The 20,316-nt window shown below is 41.7% G+C and overlaps 1 long non-coding RNA gene across 2 annotated transcripts in view; it reads right to left on the minus strand.

The window, feature by feature from the left end:
* Positions 1-7,808: 7,808 nt before the first annotated feature.
* The window catches only part of LOC141373687 (uncharacterized), a 134,223-nt gene continuing 121,715 nt past the window's right edge, over positions 7,809-20,316 (minus strand). For both annotated transcript variants that reach the window (XR_012379935.1, XR_012379936.1), the window contains exons 6-8: positions 17,122-17,383; positions 16,189-16,375; positions 7,809-8,138 (exon numbers count right to left, since the gene is read on the minus strand). This is a non-coding gene — a long non-coding RNA (uncharacterized lncRNA). The remainder of the gene's footprint in view (positions 8,139-16,188; positions 16,376-17,121; positions 17,384-20,316) is intronic.

Consider the following 20,316-nt stretch of genomic DNA (forward strand, 5'->3'; position numbering starts at 1 on the left):
GCATAGATCAGAAAGGAACACAGACAATATACAGTAACAGTCACCTTACAAGCAATACAATGGCACTAAATTCATACCTTTCAATAGTTTCCCTGAATGTAAATGGGCCCAATGCCCCAATCAGAAGACACAGGCTATCAAATTGGATTAAAAAACAAGACCCATCAATATGCTGTCTGCAAGAGACTCATTTTAGAACCAACACACCCCCAGATTGAAAGTGAGGGGACGGAAAACCATTTACCATGCTAATGGACACCAAAAGAAAGCTGGGGTGGCAATCCTTATATCAGACAAATTAGATTTTAAAACACTGTAATAAGAGATGAAGAAGGACACTATATCATACTTAAAGGGTCTATCCAACAAGAAGGTCTAACAATTGTAAATATATATGCCCCTAATGTGGGAGCAGCCAATTACATAAGGCAATTAATAAGAAAAGCAAAGAAACACACTGACAACAATACAATAATAGTGGGGGACTTTAACAACCCCTAACTGAAATGGACAGATCATCTAAGCAAAAGATCAACAAGGAAATAAAGACTTTAAATGACACACTGGACCAAATGGACTTTACAGACATACTCAGAACATTCCATCCCAAAGCAACAGAATACACATTCTTCTCTAGTGCCCATGGAACATTCTCCAGAAATGATCACATCCTAGGTCACAAATCAGGTCTCAACTGGTACCAAAAGATTGGGATCATTTCCTGCATATTTTCAGACAACAATGCTTTGAAACTAGAACTCAATCACAAAAGGAAAGTCAGAAAGAACTCAAATACATGGAGGCTAAAGAGCATCCTACTAAAGAATGAATGGGTCAACCAGGAAATTAAAGAAGAATTAAAAAAATTCATGGAAACCAATGAAAATGAAAACACAACTGTTCAAAATCTTTGGGATACAGCAAAGGCAGTCCTGAGAGAAAGTATATAGCAATACAAGCCTTTCTCAAGAAACAAGAAAGGTCTCAAGTACACAACCTAACCCTACACCGAAAGGAGCTGGAGAAAGAACAGCAAATAAAGCCTAAACCCAGCAGGAGAAGAGAAATAATAAAGATCAAGCAGAAGTCAATGAAATAGAAACCAAAAGAACAGTAGAACAGATCAACGAAACTAGGAGGTGGTTCTTTGAAAGAATTAACAAGATTGATAAACCCCTGGCCAGACTCATCAAAAAGAAAAGAGAAATGACCCAAATCAACAAACTCATGAATGAAAGAGGAGAGATCACAACCAACACCAAAGAAATACAAACAATTATAAGAACATATTATGAGCAACTTTATGCCAGCAAATTAGATAACCTGGAAGAAATGGGTGCATTCCTAGAGATGCATCAACTACCAAAATTGAACCAGGAAGAAATAGAAAACCTAACAGACCTATAACCACTAAGGAAATTGAAGCAGTCATCAAAAATCTCCCAACAAACAAAAGCCCAGGGCCAGATGGCTTCCCAGGGGAATTCTACCAAACATTTAAAGAAGAATTAATACCTATTCTCCTGAAACTGTTCCAAAAAATAGAAATGGAAGGAAAACTTCCATACTCATTTTATGAGGCCACGATTACCTTGATCCCAAAACCAGACAAAGACCCCATCAGAAAGGAGAATTACAGACCAATATCCTTGATGAACATGGATGCAAAAATTCTCACCAAGATACTAGCCAATAGGATCCGACAGTACATTAAAAGGATTATCCACCATGACCAAGTGGGATTTATCCCTGGGCTGCAAGGCTGGTTCAACATCCGCAAATCAATCAACGTGATACAATACATTAACAAAAGAAAGAACAAGAATCATATGATCCTCTCAACAGATGCAGAAAAAGCATTTGACAAAGTACAGCATCCTTTCTTGATCAAAACTCTTCAGAGTATAGGGATAGAGGGTACATACCTCAATATCATAAAAGGCATCTATGAAAAACCTACAGCGAATATCATTCTCAATGGGGAAAACCTGAGAGCTTTTCCCCTAAGGTCAGGAATGCGGCAGGGATGTCCACTCTCACCACGGCTATTCAACATCTTATTAGAAGTCCTAGCCACAGCAATCAGACAACAAAAAGAAATCAAAGGCATCGAAATCGGCAAAGAGGAAGTCAAACTCTCACTCTTTGCAGATGATATGATACTGTATGTGGAAAACCCAAAAGACTGCACCCCAAAACTGCTAGAATTCATACAGGAATTCAGTATAGTAGCAGGATATAAAATCAATGCACAGAAATCAGTGGCATTCCTATACACCAACAACAAGATAGAAGAGAGACAAATCAAGGAGTCGATCCCATTTATAATTGCACCCAAAACTGTAAGATACCTAGGAATAAATTTAACCAAAGAGGCAAAGGATCTGTACTCAGAAAACTATAAAATAGTGAATGAAAGGAATTGAAGAAGACACAAAGAAATGGAAAAACGTTCCATGCTCATGGATTGGAAGAACAAACATTGTGAACATGTCAGTGCTACCTAGAGCAATCTACACATTCAATGCAATCTCCATCAAAATACCATCCACTTTTTTCAAAGAAATGGAACAAATAATCCTAAAATTTTTATGGAACCAGAAGAGACCCCGAATAGCCAGAGGAATATTGAAAAAGAAAAGCAAAGCTGGCGGCATCACGATTCCAGACTTCCAGCTCTATTACAAAGCTGTCATCATCAAGACAGTATGGTACTGGCACAAAAACAGACACATAGATCAATGGAACAGAATCGAGAGCCCAGAAATGGACCCTCAACCCTATGGTCAACTCATCTTTGACAAAGCAGGAAAGAATGTCCAATGGAAAAAAAGACAGTCTCTTCAACAAATGGTGTTGGGAAAATTGGACAGCCAGGTGCAGAAGAATGAAACTGGACCATTTCCTTACACCACACACAAAAATAGACTCCAAATGGTTGAAAGACCTAAACGTGAGACAGGAGTCCATCAGAATCCTAAAGGAGAACACAGGCAGCAACCTCTTCCACCTCAGCCACAGCAACTTCTTCCTAGAAACGTCGCCAAAGGCAAGGGAAGCCAGGGCAAAAATGAACTATTGGGATTTCATCAAGATAAAAAGCTTTTGCACAGCAAAAGAAACAGTCCACAAAACCAAAAGACAACCGACAGAATGGGAGGAGATATTTGCAAATGACATAACAGATAAAGGGCTAGTATCCAAAATCTATAAAGAACTTATCAAACTCAACACCCAAAGAACAAATAATCCAATCAAGAAATGGGCAGAAGACATGAACAGACATTTTTCCAAAGAAGACATCCAAATGGCCAACAGACACATGAAAAAGTGCTCAACATCGCTCGGCATCAGGGAAATCCAAATCAAAACCTCAACGAGATACCACCTCACACCCGTCAGAATGGCTAAAATTAACAAGTCAGGAAACGACAAATGTTGGCGGGAATGTGGAGAAAGGGGAACCCTCCTACACTGTTGGTGGGAATGCAAGTTGGTGCAACCACTCTGGAAAACGGTATGGAGGTTCCTCAAACAGTTGAAAATAGAGCTACCATATGATCCAGCAATTGCACTACTGGGTATTTACCACAAAGATACAAATGTAGGGATCCGAAAGGGTACGTGCACCCCAACGTTTATAGCAGCAATGGCCACAATAGCCAAACTGTGGAAAGAGCCAAGATGTCCATCGACAGATGAATGGATAAAGAAGATGGGGTATATATACACAATGGAATATTATGCAGCCATCAAAAGGAATGAGATCTTGCCATTTGCAACGACATGGATGGAACTGGAGGGTGTTATGCTGAGTGAAATAAGTCAATCAGAGAAAGACATGTATCATATGACCTCACTGATATGAGGAATTCTTAATCTCAGGAAACAAACCGAGGGTTGCTGGAGTGATGGGGGTGGGAGGGACGGGGTGGCTGGGTGATAGACATTGGGGAGGGTATGTGCTATGGTGAGCGCTGTGAATCGTAGAAGACTGATGAATCACGGATCTGTACTTCTGAAACAAATAATGCAATATATGTTAAGAAAAAAATAAAGAAGAAGAAGATAGCAGGCGGGGAAGAAGGAAGGGGAGTAAGTTGGAGGGGGAGACGAACCATTAGAGGCCATGGACTCTGAAAAACAAACTGAGGGTTCTAGAGGGGAGGTGGGTGGGGGGATGGGTTAGCCTGGTGATGGGTATTAAAGAGGGCACATTCTGCATGGAGCACTGGGTGTTATGCACAAACAATGAATCATGGAACACTACATCAAAAACTAATGATGTAATGTATGGTGATTAACATAACAATAAAAATTATTAAAAAAAAAAAAAGGTTGGCAGAGCTCAAGTTCCAGGTGGGGAGGAACCAGTGGGAAAGCCAAACTTGTTCTGCATACTTTTCCCAGATGGAGTAGGTGAAGGGTAGTATTACTAAGGCAAAAATAGTGGAGAGCATTTCTAGTGTCCCTAAGGAGAGGTGATCACTGCTGGGATAGGGGGAAGGCTAGGGAGAAGGTCCCTCTGGCTTGTAGATCCAGAGCCCCTGCTCGGTTCCCCTCCATCTACCTCTTCCTTCTCCCTGACCCCACACACACTTGAGTACTTGCTGCAGGGTAGAGTTTATGCACATTGTCTCCTCTGACAGACTGCATTTCCCAAGCTAAAAATCAATTCCCATTGGTATTATAATGGGAGAGAATATTTGAAATTGATATTAACTTGGAAAATCTGGGAATAAGTTCCCTCTATAAATTATAGTCATTTTCTGTGAACTGTTTCTCATTTGTGACCAATATGCCTATAACTTAGTATATAACTGATTTACCTTTCTTAAATTTTATCTTATTACAATAATAAACTCTATTCATATATATTCAGACATCATCATTTTTTCTCCCTTACCAAGGCTGTCAACGTTAAAGTAAATTAAAGAAAACATTGCCTGATAAATACATTATAAAGTACATACCTACATTACAAAGTATAGCCTAAGTCTGTCCAGAAAACCCTACTTACTTATTTAGGATCATTAGTCATAAAATTCACACATGATTCCAACTTTATGGCAGATGGTATATACTCATAGCTTCTCTTGAGATGACATTTAGATGAATATTCTTAAATAGGATGTGATAATTCAAAATACATCATTAGAAACAATTTACAGTTCTCTTGTCAATTATAATGATTGGTTTGCTTAAGCAGACTTCTCAATATATCTCACTCCGTGCTTTGTAAAGTAAGAATTTCAATCTCTGACTTGCACACAAAGAATATTTCACTCACAATGCCCAAAGTTTGATCAATACTTTAGCCCAAAAGTTCTCATAAACTCTTAGTTTTTTGTAATCACTAATTTATTCCATGACAGAAAGATCCAAGGATTAGAGCATGGCATGTCAGGACCAATTGGGAGCTTAAAGACTATGTCATCCACTCTCCTCATTTTATTTAATTGCATTATTGGAACTGTTTTCTGATTGTGTTGATTATTCAAAGCCAACACTCTTATTATGCACTGTTCCAAATAGTGATTGTATCAGTGGAGATGCCTTCAGTTGCAAGTTAACAGGAAATCCAGTGAAAAGTGGCTTAAAATCACAAGAAAAATGTGTTACCTTATGTAGCAAAGAGTCTGAAGGTGGTCAGTTCCCAGGAGCTGGGTGCTCTGCATGTTTCCACTCTGCTGTGCTCAGCAGGTTAACAAAGCCCTCCTTTATATTTGCAAGTTGGCTGTAGCAATTCCAGATGGTACACGCAGACATGACATCCAGCAAAGAAGAAGGTGTTCCTCTCATGCTTCTCTTTATGTATTTCAAGGGAGACATTTCCCAGAGGCTTCTTGTACACTACCCACAATTGTCTTGTAGTAATAAACATTTGCCTCTGGGGCTGGAGAGGGGTCTTTGGCGCTCCTGTAAACCCAATTGCTAAACAAATGCAGTGCTCTACTAAGAAGGAAGAAATGGGGTGGTCCATTTGGGATAAGTAATCAATAGTTTTTGCCACAGGGTCTTCCAAAAAATAGCTCATCTTGTCCTACTCACCTTAATTTTAGTATGAATTTGCCCATTTATACCTATTCAACCCCCTTAACATTTTTACCTCTACAACTTGCTCATGCTTCTAGATTTCTAGGAAGTCTACCAAAATTTTCAACATGCTTCCATTTTCTATCCTGAGCAATTTTTGTCCCAGGGATTGTGAAGAATAACGAGATACAAAATCATATATTATTTGTAGGCCTTTCTAGAGATTGCACCTCTACACTCACACAATTCTGGAAGAAAATCTACCTCATTTTGACCCTTCAGCAAGGAAACACATATATGCACTTACAAACAAAATTCAACTAAGTAAATTTTAAAGATCTTTGTGACTTTACTCAACAATTCATGAATCAGGTAGCATCCAATCTAGCAGATAAAAAGAGCTCCAAGGTGCTACACAAAATGGGAGACTTTTATAGACAGGAGAGAACAGCAACAGGAAGTTATACTACCCCCCAAAAAAAAGAAAAAGAAAAGAGAGAGAGAGAGATCGGTTATTGCAGGGTTATTTTTCTTTGGGGGATATCTGGAGTGTATCAGGCAGATTCCCTCACTAATGCTGATCAGTCAATTCCTGATTGACAGCTTTGAGATTCCATTTCTGGAGGAACAGAAATGGTAATTAAGTTAAGTCTTGGTTTGGTGGCATGGGTCTTAGCATAAGTGACTCCATTTGGGGCCAACAGTCTTGTTTTTAACAGCACCCACACACTACCCATCCAGGAACAATGGAGCAGCCAGTCGGCCTGAACTTTTCCGGTCACAGCTGTTTTTTTCAGAATAAGCATACTCATAAATTTAGGAAGATGACTTTCTTGGTCTTCACATTGTTTCTGTGCTCACAGATGCCCACCAAATCCAACTACTAGGATTTTACCCAGACTAGTGTCCCTGATTCAGGTGTACCTCCCTCCTCTATACCTGACTTGTGTCACTGGGGCCCTTGGGTCAACAATTCTTCTCCTGGGTAAGATGTGAATCTGTTCTAGGATTTTTCTTTAGTCTTGATCATGGCTAGAAATGCAGGATTTGGCTAGTGCAATCATTATTGATAGCCACGCGGTCATCAAAGGAAAAAACCCGATAGCAGGGAGTGTTGTCATAATCTATCATTTATAAACCCTGTCACTATGTTAATTGCCCTTAGAAATCCATTACTGTCCCCACCAGCAACATTCATTGGTGAGACAGAGGTCAGAGCTCTCTCCAGCTGCTGGGAGAGTGAAACGTGCTGAGGCCACAGGGTCAAGAGGTACTCCCAGGTGCAAGGGCTTGAACTTCATTAGCCCTTTCCCTGTGGCTGGTTACACATGTGTGTGTGCCAGGATTGCATAAGCCTCAGGAAATTTCCATCTAAACCTAAACTGAGAGCCCCACAAAAAGAATTGTGAAGACCAGCATAATAAGATTACACAGAGAGCCCCATTCTGGAGGGGCCATTTCAAATGGTCTATCTGTGCTCAGTTTCTTTCATGTGGACCCTGTACATAGGAGCCCCATAAAGTGTATGGAATGATGGCTCTGCTTACAGGCATCTGCCTTTTCAAAGCTTCTTTTCTATTTTCCTATTAATCTCAGCCACAGCTACACTAGAGGGCACTTGAACACCACATTCATTGCAAACCAAGTTATTGGCACAGGTACTGGTGGTACTTTTGGGGGGGGGTGCAGGGGTGGGAAGCACAAGGCGGGTGTTGGGATGGGTATATTTATTTTAACATGTCTTCGATAAACCCATTAGTATTTGAGGAAGTTTCCGAGTCAGACTTTGGGGACCAAAACCTTAATTATACAATATAATTGTTGTTAATGGAACGTGTACATTTCAACCCAGCAAGACTGGTGGTATTTAATGCCAGCATGACATATTTCCCAAATCGTTCTCTTTATTTGTATAAATAGGAAAGAAGCAAAAATTGCATCAGCTCTCGGCATAATGAAGAGGGAGGGAATGTGCAGCCTGTACTATGGTGGCCAGATGCTCTTTTATCTCTTTTCAAATCAACATGCAGAGCTGGTGGTCCTCAAATAGAAAGCATTTTTCCTAAGAGATGGCAGCACTGTACGTTTAGAATGATAACATTCTATAAATAAATAAAAAAGATTATTAAGAACGCTCTGTAAATCTCCTAGTCAAACACCCCTTCAAGCAACCATCATCAGTAATTCAGTTTGGTCCCTTAATCCCACTGTATACAAATACACAGCATAAATACAGTATTTAACAAGCACCAGAGAAAAAGCAGCACTCTTACAATAAAGACTCATTTAGGAAGAACGAACATCCCTTGCCCCGAGTCTTGTTGGCCTCCCCCAGATTTCACTTCTTCATTTAATTCTCCTGCCTGAACAAGACGTCCACCTCACATGAATGCATTTCAGGCATAACCATCGATTTAATAAAACCTAAACATATTAACTTGGTTCCCACATTCTTTTTGCTCCACTTCAGTGAATTCACAGGGTGTCCACTAGGAACCACATCACAAGTGCAAACACCCCACGGGCTTCCTTAAGCCATGACACTCCAATGGGGTTTCAACCAGCTCCGAGGCGGAGAAGAGAACAGATCTGACATGGGATCCATGAGACGCTCATGGAATCTGAGGTCTAGAGGTGGTGGCTTGCTTTCCCCGTGACTGCCTACCTCTCTCTGCTTGTTCTTTGTCTTTGTGTGGTTTCTCTGGGTCTCTTGCTGTGTCTCCCTGAATCTCCATCTCGGCCTCTCTCTTCCCTATCCCCCTCAATTTTCTTCGTCTTTGTTGTTCTCTGTTTGTATCTAGGATCTTGGTCAACATGAGGACTAGGGTAACAGAGAGGGTAACACACTCTGATGGTGAATACAGCCTAAACATGACGTCTTTCTGATGACTCATGACAGCATGCAACCACCTGGCTGGAGGCTGCAACCAGGCCAATGCCAAGCTCTTTCCTCAGCCCAGTTACTGCCCAAATACAAGCACTTCTAGTATCTAGCTAAATGAATACAGTGCTTTTTTCCTTTCTCCTTCAGCCTGAATTATAGAAATCATATTGCCCAGGTGCCACCAGAAGGCTCTGCCAATTAAAGATCTTTTCAGTGAGGGGCCATTTCTCAAGCTGCCCATGGCAGTATTCCAAAAGCCCAAGTTGTGCTTCTCTCTGTGCTGACTGGTGTATGAGACAGGAGGATGGGCCCCTGAATCCACTTCCATCAGTAACACCCACCACCAGGAAACACCCTCAATCTACTCTTCCCTTCTTCTTTAAGACCTTCTGGTTTAGTCCCCACCATGCTGGGACTTTCCAGGTACTCCCATCGCTCCTCTGCCAGGCCTAGAGATGTCTCATTTTCCACTTGAGGACCAGCCCTGAGGGCAACTCCAGGGAGAGAGAGTCTGAGGTTCCAAGTTCCTACCCTGAAGCCAAAGCCAAGGCCAACTCAACACCTTAGATCTTCAGCTCACAGGTGACAGAGCCAAAGCGGTTTCATGCATGATACATTTAGGAATTGTGATCTAATGCCTGACTTTTCAGCTACTGGTTAGCAAAAGTTAACTTTTAGAAGTGTCTGATTCTTAGTTTTTCTATGCACTTTATTATATTCAGATTTTAAATCAAATAGGGTAGAAGGTCTAGGAACTGTGTTAGTTTGCTAGAGCTACCCTAACATAATACCACTGACTGGGTGGCTTAAACAACAGATATTTATTTTCTCACAGTTAAGGAGGCCAGAAGCCCAAGGTCAAGGTGTCAGCAGGTTTCATTCCCCTGAGGCATCTCTCCTTGGCTTGCAGATGGCTGCCTTCTCACTGAGTGCATGCATCCCTTGTGTCTTTGTGTATCTAAATTCCCTCTTCTTCTAAGGACACGAGTCAGATTGGATCAGGGCCCACCCATATGACCTATTTAATCTTAATTACCTGTTTTCTAGGTATATATAGTCTATACTGTATTTGGAGATGGGATATATACTAGATGCATACGTACTAGAACATTCTAGTACATTCTATGGTACTAGAAGTTATGGCTTCGATATATGAAACTGGAGGGGCATGTAATTCTGCCCGTCCAAGGAACCTTCATACGTTTCAAGTAGCATCCAAAGGCTTACCAAGCTTTGCCTAGAAAGAAATAGATGTGCATCTAAGCCCTGTTTTTAATTCTCTGTTGATGCATTATATTTTTTGTAACATAACAATGACATTTAATGAATATTGTGGAGATAAAAAAAGAAATTGCGGGCACAAATCAATTCATAATAAGTCTCTTCAGAATTTTTGGAAATTCAGCCACTCAAAGCAAAGTTTCCTCCCCTGGTTGAAAACAAAACAAACAAAAGAAAAGAGAGTGGGTTTTATCTCTGAGGTGTTTTGGGTGGGGTAGATTTTTATTATGATTGTTTTGTCCTTATACCATTTTCTGTATGGCTCTTTCTTGATTGCTAAATCTTGACTGTCTTTTGTTCTTTATATTCATTGCATTCTTTTTTTTTTTAAGATTTTTTATTTATTTATTTGACAGAGAGATAGAGAGAGAGCACAGATAGGCAGGCGGCAGGCAGAGGGAGAAGCAGGCTCTCCACCAAGCAGAGAGCCCGATGTAGGCTCAATCCCAGGGCCCTGGGATCATGACCCGAGCTGAAGGCAGATACTTAACCGACTGAGCCACTCAGGCCCCCTATATTCGTTGCATTCTTATAACAAGCAACGCTCCTGTCCAGGCCGTGTGGTATGTAGAAATAAGTACCAGTGTTCTGCTGCACTGGTAGCACCCTCGAGCTGAGGGAGGCAGGTAAGAAGAAAAAGCGTATGTAATGCTTTCCTGTTTGACAAGCTTTCCATGAAACATAACCCCAGGTTTGTTTCTTTGTTTATTTCTCCCTTTAATAAATGTGATGGGCAGTTTGAAGTATGAACATTATGAGTAAATAGGAAAATTACTGCTCCAGACCTTAATTAATTACACAAAAGCCGTTCTAGAAGTCCGTCTCCCATGCTCGGACGTCTGATGTTCCAGCAGCTGCTCACAGGGGGACGATTCCCTGAGGTGTCTCTGGCCCTGGCTACATTCAAGCCAGGCACAGTGAAGGATTTCAGAGGCCAGCAGACCCAACCACCAGGCAGGCCGCCACCTGGCAGGGCTGCTCCCCGCGAGGGCCCTCTGAGACACAAAGAAGTTTTTGTTTCCTACAAACCAGACATGAACTACAATCTCTGGTGCCCTCTGTGCCTCCAATCTGCTATGTGTGATCTAAAATTCAGATAAACAGAAGGGAATTTTGGTCAAACATGGTAAGTAGAGTACACACATTTATCTCTTCTCCCATCCCAAACCTGGACAGAATGCCAGTGGAAGAATTAAAAAGATGTAAACCCACAGGTCACTGAGAACTGGACAGGGAACAGCAGTGAATGAGAACTGTCAACACACTTCGGGGGGGATACAAAGTAATAGAGAAATGGCAAGTAGCTCAGCACCCACCAAACCCAGAGAGGTTGGGCACATGGACTCTTCAGGTTCCTCCATAGTTGGGTGTGAGGCATGGGCCCGGAAAAGAGGTGCTGACTGAAAGTCTGCATATGCAGTGCCTATGTCTCTTCCCCCACCAAGCACCAGCCCTGCTCACTGGCCCCCACCAACCCATCCCTGCTCCATCGCTTTCAGGAAGGCAAGAATGTATTCTTTAGAGAACTTGAACCAGAGAATCTCCAGACTCGGGTAACAACAGGCATAGTAGCTGGGGAGCCAAGCGCTAGGCTGAAGACAAGGCACTTGGGTGAAAGTCTATTTTCCAAGCACCCTTCCTGCCTCTGCTCATGGAACATGAGAGGCATAAAGGAAAATTCTCCAAAGAAACTCACTCGTCCTGGAGAAAATCTCCACAGAGACTCCATCTGAACTGTTCTTCATCAACTAAGCCAGCTCACCTCCTAACAACACTTACCAAGGGACGAGCCACCCCCCTGCACACAGAGTTTCCTATTGGCTTCTTACTGCGACAGTTCTTAACCATAAATGAACATTCAAAGATCACCAGACATTTGAAGAAGCTCTCAAAAATGCAAAAAGAGAACTAAACAAATAAACATTTTTAAGGGGCTAAGAAGACGGGGGGGCAGTAGAGGGAACAAAAGAAAAAGATCCTATAATCATTATCATCAGAAAGTTTTGAGAAAATATTGCCTCTGCAAAACAAGATAGGATGTAACAAAAAAAGAATAATCAGGGTGCAAAAGAAGAATTTGGGGAATTAAAGATATAATAACCAAAATAGAAAATAGAAAATAGGACACTTGGAAGATAAGGTTGAGGAACTCTCCTCAAAAAGTTAAAAAAATAAATAAATAAAATGGACTAGGGGGAGAGAGGAAAATTAGAGGACCAATCTACTGTGTCCAACATCTGGAATTCCAGAAAGAGAAAATTGAAAAAATAAAAGTGTGGAAATGATCAAACAATTGTTTTAATTTCTCAGAACTGGAAAACATGTTTCTTTTTTTAATATTTTATTTATTTATTTGACAGAGAGAGACACAGCGAGAGAGGGAACACAAGCAGGGGGAGTGGGAGAGGGAGAAGCAGGCTTCCCGCAGAGCAGGGAGCCCGATGCGGGGCTCGATCCCGGGACCCTGGGACCATGACCTGAGCCGAAGGCAGACGCTTTACCGAGTGAGCCACCCAGACACCCCTGGAAGACAAGGTTCAAGAGAGTTTCCAACATAGTGTATTGAGAAACAAAAACAAAACTCCACAAAGACAAACACCATGAAATTTCAGAATACAAGATATAAGATCTTAAATTTGCAGAGAGAAAGCCTATCACAAAGGACAGGAAATAAAAATGTCATTGTGCCTCTAACAAGCTACACTGAGGCCAAATCACAATACAGCAATGCCTCTGATATTCTGAAGTAGAAACAATTCTGGGTCTATGGCTACAGCAGGCCAAGCTCTTAATAAAGCATGAGTGTAGAATAAAAACATTTTCAGAAAAACAAAGACTAAAAAAACACACCTCCCACACACCCTTTCTCAAGATGTCAGTGCTTAACTGGTGTTAACTGGGATTAGTGCTTCACCAAAATTCTTTCTTAGTTATCAAGGAAAAACAATTTGGAATACAAAAAAGGAGAGAGGAGAAAATCAATCGCAGGAAAACAGAGAAAAGAAATCCCAAGGCAAGGGTGCAATGAGCCTGAAAAGCAACCAGTGCAGAGTACAGGGGATTGAAAAACTTTAGGAGAAGAGTCTCCAAGTTGGGGTAGGGGCAAGTGGGGGGATTCTAGATTATTTGATAAACACAACTTGTGGAAAACTGCATGAGAAGCATTTTACACAACTGTCAGAGAACTTGAAAAAAAATTAGTCATAGGTTCATAGAATACTAAACAAATGGAGGAAAAAGACAATTATTAATTTCTGGGGGAAAAGATATACAATAAACTAAAAGTAAACACAGTAAGCCCCTCTACTCCACTCCCCATCCATCAGTCCTGTTGAATGTTCTAGGTTGGAAAATTGATGCATGTTTATAGAATATGCTTTTTCTGTGGAATTTCAAAATTAGAACTGAGAATACTTGTTTGAGCTTTGGATAAATAACCCCTTTATCCACGGTTTCACTTTGCACAGTTTTTGTTCCCCATGGCCAACCACAGTCTAGAGCAGATGATCCTCTCTCTGACTGGTGGTCAGAAGGTCAGTAGTAGCCTAACACTATGTCACAATATCTATGTCATTCCCCTCACCTCACCTCTTCATGTGGGCATTTTATCAGCTCACAGCATCACGAGAAGAAGGGTGAGTACAGTACAATAAGATATTGTGAGAGAGAGAGAGAGAGAAACCACATTCACATAACTTTTATTACAGTATATTGTTATAATTATCCTATTTTATTATTAGTTATTGTTGTTCATCTCTTCCTGTGCCTAATTTATAAATTAAGCTTTATCATAGGTGTGTATGTACAGGAAAAAACATAGTATCCATAGGGTAGGGTACTATCTGCCGTTTCAGGCATCCACTGGGGGTTTTGGAGTGTATCCCCCGTAGGTAAGGGGGGAGTACTGTGTAGTACTTATTTGCTCAGTAGTAAAGAATATTTACATAACCACAATAAGGTAAGCCCTGGACAGAAACCAAACAAACATGGCATAAACATGTTGAGAGGAGGGGGGGGTGAGTAATTAGAGAAAAGCTCCACTACCATCATATGAAGTAATAGGTAATGTCTAAAAGAGGTAAATCCAGAATTAACAATATTAGCAAATTGTTTAAAAATATGAGCGTACATAAGAAAAGACCTAAAAGACGTAGCAGCGGTTGCCAATGGATACAGAGAGAAGAGGGCCTGGGGAGAATTCGAGATTTGAGACAGGTGCTGCTGGGTTAGATTCTATGACTTCTGGTTGCATTGATTTTTTAAAATTATGCTCATATAGAATACTTTAACAAATACAAAAAATAGGGCGCCTGGGTGGCTCAGTTGGTTAAGCGACTGCCTTCGGCTCAGGTCATGATCCTGGAGTCCCGGGATCGAGTCCCGCATCGGGCTCCCTGCTTGGCAGGGAGTCTGCTTCTCCCTCTGACCCTCCCCCCTCTCATGTGCTCTCTCTCTCATTCTGTCTCAAATAAATAAATAAAATCTTTAAAAAAAACAAATACAAAAAATAATACTAAGTAGATGAATATACAGGAATAAGTAGATAGAAGAGAGAGGAGAGGAGAATAAATAGGGAAGTCAGACTGTTTGAATAAATAACTGGGAAGACTTCTGTTGAAGCTAGAAACCATGAGAGGAGATCCAGGCAGAGCCAGCACAGGTGCCCTTTCCCAGAAATGGAAGAGCAGCATTGGACAATCAGGTAGGAAGGAACTGCTTTTTAGATTATGTAGGAAAAAATCTGGCTTGGACTGAAAGAAAAATAACATTGGAACTAAGGAAAATGTACCGACTTCTGGAGAGTCTGCAACCAAAAGAACCTGAGGGGCACCTAGGTGGCTCAGTCAGTTGAGCGTCCAGCTCTTGATTACAGCTCAGGTCATGATCTCATGCTCCTGAGCCCCGAGTTGGGCTCCCTGCTCGGCAGGGAGTCTTCTCCTCCCTCTCCCTCTGCCCCTCCCCCTGCTCGTGCGCCCTCTCTCAAAATAAATAAAGAAATCTTTATAAAAAACTGTACCTCTTGATGGCTGCATGATATTCCATTGTGTATATATACCACATCTCCTTTATCCATTCATCTGTCGATGGACATCTTGGCTCTTTCCACAGTTTGGCTATTGTGGACATTGCTGCTATAAACATTGGGGTGCACGTACCCCTTTGGATCCCTACATTTCTATCTTATGCTGAGTGAAATAAGTCAATCAGAGAAAGACATGTATCATATGACCTCACTGATATGAGGAATTCTTAATCTCAGGAAACAAACTGAGGGTTGCTGGAGGGGAGGGGGGTGGGGGGATGGGTTAGCCTGGTGATGGGTATTAAAGAGGGCACGTTCTGCGTGGAGCACTGGGTGTTATGCACAAACAATGAATCATGGAACACTACATCAAAAACTAATGATGTAATGTATGGTGATTAACATAACAATAAAAAAATTTAAAGAAAAAAAAACTGTACCTCAACTGTTTTCAATTATATTTGGTCCTTGTAATCACCTACCCGAGCATAACTGTATCCGATAACTCTTCAGACTGTCAACAGTGACAATATGATATTGTTGCCATAGTCCTGAAAAGATTTGCCTCCTAGAGAGACCATAGACTGCAAGCCCCCAAGAAGGAATTCTTAAGTCTGCACGTAGTAGCAGAAGTGCCTGCAAAGCAGATACCCAGGCTTGGTATTGCACCTCACAGCCATCCCCTAATCAATGTGAGAGATCTCAGGCAGATCACTTAGCCTGCTGGGCATCAAGACCTTTCTTGAGATGAGAAACTGGGCTAAATACACTGTATGGCCTACCCCAGCTCTGAAAACTTAGCTGTGTCTAAATTAGACTCTGCTGGAGTCACTGCACCTGCCTCGTGGACAGAAATCTGACATGGTCACCCAGTTTGGTTCCCCCATTTTACAACATTTCAGGTTCTACTCAGAAGGCTGCCTCTTCATGCTGCAGAGTCCACTACTAAATTTTCAACATGTACCTTGAATCAGACCCAGTTGATCTTCCTCTTTTCATGTCTTTTCTTCTGATCTTAATAAATCCATAGTGAAGAGCTAGTTATGAAGTTCTACTGGTCAGTTCTGGCATACGTATTTCTGTGGTGAAGGTTGTCACATGGCATCCTTTGAAGCATCCCTCCTTGTTGTTCTGTTTGAGTTGGCCGGTAGCTAAAGAGATTTTTATCAACCCAGGATCAGTATGTAAGACAATACTCCATGCAGTTGCTAAACGTTCTAAGTTATGAAAAACAAACCACATAGACATTCTAAGTTGCTGTTCAACTCTGGCTCCAATTCTTTTGTGCCCCATAGTCTTGTCTGAGCTCACACAAGCCCACTTATTAAAATCAGTGTCCCAGCCGACAAACAGTGTGGCCATTCCACCTTCCCGGTCTAGGATAACCAAGACTTTCTGCAATCTGATCCCAGGTTTACTTTGCAGCATTTTCTGCCTTATGCTCTACACAAGATGGCTGCTCTCCAAACATAACATCATGTCTCATCTTCACCCTTTTCTCCAAATTCCAAACTTCTGGAATGCTTCTCCTTTCCTCTATATTTGGAGTTTTTTGCACCTTTCCAAATACAATTCAGATCCCTCCTCTCTCTCCCTGTACACTTTCCCCAAACCCGAATGGCTGAGATGTTGACTCTGCCCACGAGTTTCAGGAAACTTGTACCGTTTAGTGTTCCACCTTGGGTATAAACCTCTATAGCTCTTTTTTGCATGATCTCGAACATTTCTTAATCTTTCCTCTATCTCTGCTAATCTTCTCACCAGGTTATAAATGCCTTAAAGGTAGGACAAACATCTTAGATTTCTCTGTCCCTCCTACAGCAGTTGGTGCACCTCAATAAACCTTCCTTTATCTTTTTATTACTGAATAAGAAGCGTTTCAATAAGAGATGCCCACCGTGGGTCACAAGGGATGTGAACAACACCCCAACTTTTCTTCCACTCTAAGATCGTTTTTGTTCAACATAACCGGTCACCCGCCTTTGATGACCTCCGCTGCCAGAAGCCCGGAGCTGTGGGGTTAGCCTCATCCCGTGAGGCGCAGGCACAGTAGTGCGCGGTCCAAGACAGGTGGATCATGGAGGTGAAGTGTGTGGGATCCGCAGTTGAACCGCACCGTCAAACTTGGTGATTTCGCCTCCTTGAGTTTCCATTCCCTACTGTGCAAGATTGGATAACATTAGTACCCACCTCAATAACCGTAAACATTGTAAACTGTGAACATTGCCTGGCTCATAGTAAGCACTCAGTAAATACTAGTTAATATTATTACTTTTTTTTAAAAAAGCCTGGGTCTACCTCTGCGTTTATTTCATTCTCTCCTCTAGTTTTTTCTCCCCAAACACCTCTTTGGTGGCGCTTATCCACTTCTGTGGCTCCCTTTGTTTTCTGCGGCTCTCCCCTGATGGCAGCGTACTGCGCAGACTCTGAATGACGGCCAGGATGGATGCAAACCTCAGGTGGGCTGAAAAGACAAACTGCTTGGCCTCCTACATTTTCAAGCCCCATATGAAAGGTTTGCCCCTTTGGCATAAGAAACATATTTCTAATAATAAGTGTGAGATTTCTACAAGAAGATAACTATAAAATGGTGGTGGTTAAGTCAGATGAAGCATTTTTATGGATGTGAGTGACTTCAAAGACTAGAAGATACTTCCCACAGTTTTTTAGAAATTCTAAGTCTTAAACCATTATTTGTTTCTCAGGGTGCTTGTTAACATTGAATCTAACCCAGAAGTCCCCAGGTTTCAGCAAATGTGTCTCGCATCGGCTTCCCCTCACTCCATGGTGTGGGGTGGACAGGCTGTTTCTGCAAGAAACCTGTCCCTTGACCATTGTATGTGTTGAGATTTATACAATGAGTAACCTTTTTCTCCTGGGGTTGAGATTTATATATTGAACGATTTTCCCCCTGGGGCCTGTGAGCTGCCCTGCACACTTTGTACTCAATCAGGGAAGCAGGGAGGCTGCTGAGGGCTCTGATCAGTCCATCTGCGGGGTGGAGCCCTGTCACCAGGAGCCATTCTCACTCGACTGTCACAGTAACTGTCAGTGTAAGAGGAGAGCAATGACAGGAGAAAATAGCCAGGTACTGAAAAATCCCAGTATTCATCCAGGAACCTTATGAACTATTTGCTACAAGAATGATCATCCAGTTATTTGTTCAGCTGCCTGGGGAAAAAAAACTTATAACAGGGAGATTGGGGGAGGAGGAGAGAGAGAGAGAGAGAGACAGAGAGAGAGAGAGGATTGGAAGAACTCGAGGAGAAAGAAAACAGTAGGAGCCCTCCGAAGCCTCATACATCAGTGACAAGCCACGCTGCCGCCGTTGTGGGCAAGGGCTTTGACGACTTCATTCTCGAGCCACACAGCAGACCCAGAGCCCAGGGTCTGGGCGCACAGCAGCGGCACTCTGCCTCTACCTGCCGTAACCCAGATCTGTCCTTAAGGCGCCTGTGAGGCCACATTTTCGTGAACTGCCTGGGCAATTGATAAGTCGTCAGTTGGGAAGCCCAGCCATTCACAGGTTCAGACCTGAAGCCTGGTCCTTAAAATGAATGGAAAGCATCTGGCTGTTTTGCTGTCGGTAGGTAATGATGCAGCCGCGTCACACACCCAGATGTGATTCTACATTTCTGCAGCTGTTCTGGTGGGAGTTTCAACACCCAAAACATCTGCTGCTGGGGCTCTGTGGTACAATTCTCACTCCATCTCTCTGGGTTCTTATTCTTTTCCTAGAAAATGTACTTTCTTTCTACTCGGTATGTTCCTATTTTCCGAAGGTGTTATTCCCAACAAGGGGATACCCGCCAAATTCTGTGTAATGTGGAAGAGAAATCCACAGCATCTTCAAAGTTCACAGCCAAACTGAGGGGGTGTGACGCTAATGCATTTTACGAGGTCTGATGAGATAGAACATTACAGCCAGGCAAAGAATTTCATACTTTATGGCACATGTAGAAGGAATGGTTATAATGAAGTCAGTTTTGTATGTTAAACACAATTGGCAGGGGAATACCTTGGAAGTCCAAAATGTTTATCTCCGGGATATTTGTCAGCATCATCAAACTGCACACATGAAGCACACCGCTACTGCCTATTTAGTAGGAAAAAAGACCCTTTTAAAGCATGAGCCCTCCAACATTTTAGGCGATATTACAAACTGACATAACAGTTTTGAAGAGCAACAGGAAATACCGAGTCCTAAAGTATTCGTGCACTTTGACCGGGTAATTTCTGGGAATTTATCCTAAAGAAATGATCGTATATGTGGCAAAGTTTTATAAAGAAGTTTATCATGGGATTTACTATAGTGAAAAATGAGTTTGATCTATTGCCCCCAAATATGGGAATAGTTAAATAAATATGGTGTCTCCATTTCTATAGGAGACATGGAAAAATCAACTGGAGGGACTAAAAAGTTCCAGCTGCTCAGGTAACAATTAAAAAGATATTTACTGAAGTAATAATACTGAAATGCTTCTGACATACATTAAGTGGAAAAGCAAAATACGAAGTTGTTTGTATGTTTTGCTTAAAATCACATCAAAACTTGGCATTTGAAAATGACCCAAAGTAATTGCTCCAAAACAATAATAGCTATTGTGTTTAAGTGGGAGAATTATGGGCAATTTTCTTCTTCTCTCTATTTTCAGAATTATTTATGAAGGGCTTATATTACTTGAGTCAATAAAAAGACCCAGAAAAATGCATCCTTCCACTATGACCAAGAAATGAAACCTGCCAAGGCAAATGAGTCTGAAGAAAAACAACACCAAAGGAGGCTGAGGCATGTCTTGAAAAGGAATCTGGACTAGCAGACTTCACATGGAGACCAGTTTCTCTGTTGCAATCTCAGCTTTTGGCCAATTCTCTCCAGAGTTTTAAGGAATCCAAAGTGAAACTAACCCAAGATTCTGACTCTCACCTGACAAGAGTTGGCAATGCAGTGACCAGGAGAAAGCCAATCCTGCATCATATGAAAGTTTGCAAATGGGCCCAAATAGAGAGACTTATTTTCCTTCATTTCAGTGATTGAAAATATGTGGAACAAGACTCCTCTCTTTAGTTCCACCAGGTAACTTCTCCAAGC

Source organism: Callorhinus ursinus, unplaced genomic scaffold, assembly GCF_003265705.2.
Source record: "Callorhinus ursinus isolate GAN/ISIS: 27379988/994484 unplaced genomic scaffold, GSC_fseal_2.0 scaffold11, whole genome shotgun sequence".
Lineage (NCBI taxonomy): Eukaryota > Metazoa > Chordata > Mammalia > Carnivora > Otariidae > Callorhinus > Callorhinus ursinus.